Source organism: Megalopta genalis, unplaced genomic scaffold (genome assembly GCF_051020955.1).
Source record: "Megalopta genalis isolate 19385.01 unplaced genomic scaffold, iyMegGena1_principal scaffold0287, whole genome shotgun sequence".
NCBI lineage: Eukaryota > Metazoa > Arthropoda > Insecta > Hymenoptera > Halictidae > Megalopta > Megalopta genalis.
Genome location: NW_027476356.1, coordinates 102,501 through 105,000, shown reverse-complemented (window position 1 = coordinate 105,000; position 2,500 = coordinate 102,501). Strand labels below are relative to the sequence as shown.

The window sequence follows — 2,500 nt, the reverse complement described above, 5'->3', positions numbered from 1 at the left end:
GGACTTGGACGCGGTTGCGACGTTACGGGATAAATTGACCCTCCTGAACACTACATTTCCCAACGGCGGAACTCCGCGGGATTCAGTGCTGGGCTAATTCCTGTTCGCTCGCCGCTACTAAGGAAATCCTGGTTAGTTTCTTTTCCTCCGCTTAGTAATATGCTTAAATTCAGCGGGTAATCTCGCCTACTCTGAGGTCGTCGGAACGTGAAAAAAAATTTTTTCAGAGCTTCCCCCCCCGAAAGCATTTTGCGAAACGTGTACAGAGCAACACAAAAAAAAAAAAAAATAAAAAAAACACAAAAAACCCTTAAAGCAAAAAAAAAACCGTTTATCGCGCCTCACCAATATATCTTTTATAAAATTCGATATCCTCTCCAAATATAGATCTTCGAAACACTCGCAAGACGATTACAATCGGTATAACTTTAACGTCCGTCCGAAAAGTACTTTCGGGGACTAGACGACCGATTGATCTCGTGCGGTTTCGCTATTCGATCATTTGAAGAGAACAAAAAGATATATGGGGCGACCGACAAACGGTTTTCCGTAGAACCAGACTCGCGATTGCGTTGACACACACATCATAGCCACACCAATAGAAGAGTTTTAGGACGGTAACCCGGGTGGGGTGTTCTTTACTCAGAATATGTGCAACATCGGATCTATATAGCCATCGATACAATTCGTACACAAATGTGTCGTACGAAGAGAGAGACTTTTTTTCCTCTGGCAACATAACGGTAAGAGACATCCTTCCACACTCATAGGTTCCACTCCCTGGGGCTATGATATATATATACATATAAATTCAAATTCGAAGCAACGGTCACAATTCTACTCTATATTTTTGCGGGTTATGTGTTCTTTCGTTCAATTTCTTTCATGCGTTCGTTCGATCTCTGTACACAGTCTTCACATAGGACAGACTCGTGTAGTACGCTTTCGTGGGTTAAACCCATCTCGTTTCATTTCAGGCGACGTCGGGAGCGCGTTGAAAATGTACCAGTGAAATCTCGATAGTTCTACGGATACGAATCGTCCCGAAAAAGATTTTGTCACCGCTTCGAAGCGGTGTTTCAGACGGGCGGACGTATATAAAACATATACGACACACGACACCGCCTTCCACACTCACGCTAGTTCGAACACGATTTCCATCTCTCTCGAAGACTGTTAGACGTACGTAAAATTTCTCAATATTCATAGGACCGCGACAAACGCCGACGAAGCGCCCACCATTCGCTCGTACGTATATAGGCAACAAGTGCCATCAACGCAAGCAGTTTATAAGTACGTAAACGACCCTCAGCCAGGCGTGGTCCAGGAATTGTATCCGTGGACCGCAATGTGCGTTCGAAATGTCGATGTTCATGTGTCCTGCAGTTCACACGTTGACGCGCAATTAGCTGCGTTCTTCATCGACCCACGAGCCAAGTGATCCACCGTTCAGGGTAATTTTTCCCTTTTATTCTCTCATATATATATAATGTGTATTTGCTATCCACCACATTTTTGTGTTATATTTCGGAACAAGCCGATACCCGAAGAGCTCCAACCAGCGCGCGAAGGAGATTCGGGAGTCGTCGTACAACGACATAATTGTCCCTTAAAGAACGAGATATTTCCGTCGAAACCATATATATATGTACGAGCAAATCCAAAACCACTGTTTTCTTGCAAGTTCGACGGTCGGAGCGAATAGAACATTGAAAAGCCTTCTATCGAAGAAACACAGAGAGTATATCACCTCCAAAAACGACGGGGATATGGATATTCAAACTGGACAATTATCAACCCGATACTGGATTCGAAAAGTTTCTCTCTCCTTTCGTCGTTATTTACACCGGACGGACTCACGGCCGGCTCTAGCTGGGTGTCATATATATATACGTCCCACGCTCATGCTGCCACTAGCGCGCAACAGAGTAGGGTGTCAATGACAACGACACAGCATTGAAACGAGCTACACAAGCCGGTCTCTCTTGATACCAATGTAAACGAGCATTAAGTTATCTTCAGACTGCCCGATATTTTCGTCCTTTGGACTTTCCCAACGATTCCTTTTTTTCTTTTTTTTTTTTACACCACAGCGAAGACTTGAGGAAGCGTGATTAAGCACGCTCGCATCCCTCCCTGTCCTACTACAACTGTGTGTGTGTGTGTAAAGAAAGAAAAAAGAATACATTGGCTTTCTCTCTATCGAGAAGATGGCCTACGCAACGCAGATCAAAGGCCTAATACGTGTAATATAATACGCGTCTGGCCGTGTATAAATCACGCACGAATGATCTGGTCGGGCCCAACTCTTCTCGTACGCTTATTTTTCCGTGTTGAGGCACTATCATAAAATCACACAAACCCCAACACGTGTGTGTCTTGGAAGGAAGATGGCCTACGCAACGCAGATCAAAGGCCTAATACGTGTAGTACACACGTCTGCCGTGTAAATCACGCACGAATGATCTGGTCGGGCCCAACTCTTCTCCACCACACCACA

At 44.7% G+C, this 2,500-nt stretch overlaps 1 non-coding gene and 1 pseudogene across 1 annotated transcript; both read right to left on the bottom strand.

The window, feature by feature from the left end:
• The window catches only part of LOC143263010 (large subunit ribosomal RNA), a 6,913-nt pseudogene extending 6,713 nt beyond the window's left edge, over nt 1-200 (bottom strand).
• Nucleotides 201-1,302: 1,102 nt separating this feature from the next.
• LOC143263014 (5.8S ribosomal RNA) lies at nt 1,303-1,457 on the bottom strand. The gene has a single exon (XR_013036607.1). It is a non-coding gene; the product is annotated as a 5.8S ribosomal RNA (ribosomal RNA).
• Nucleotides 1,458-2,500: the final 1,043 nt, after the last annotated feature.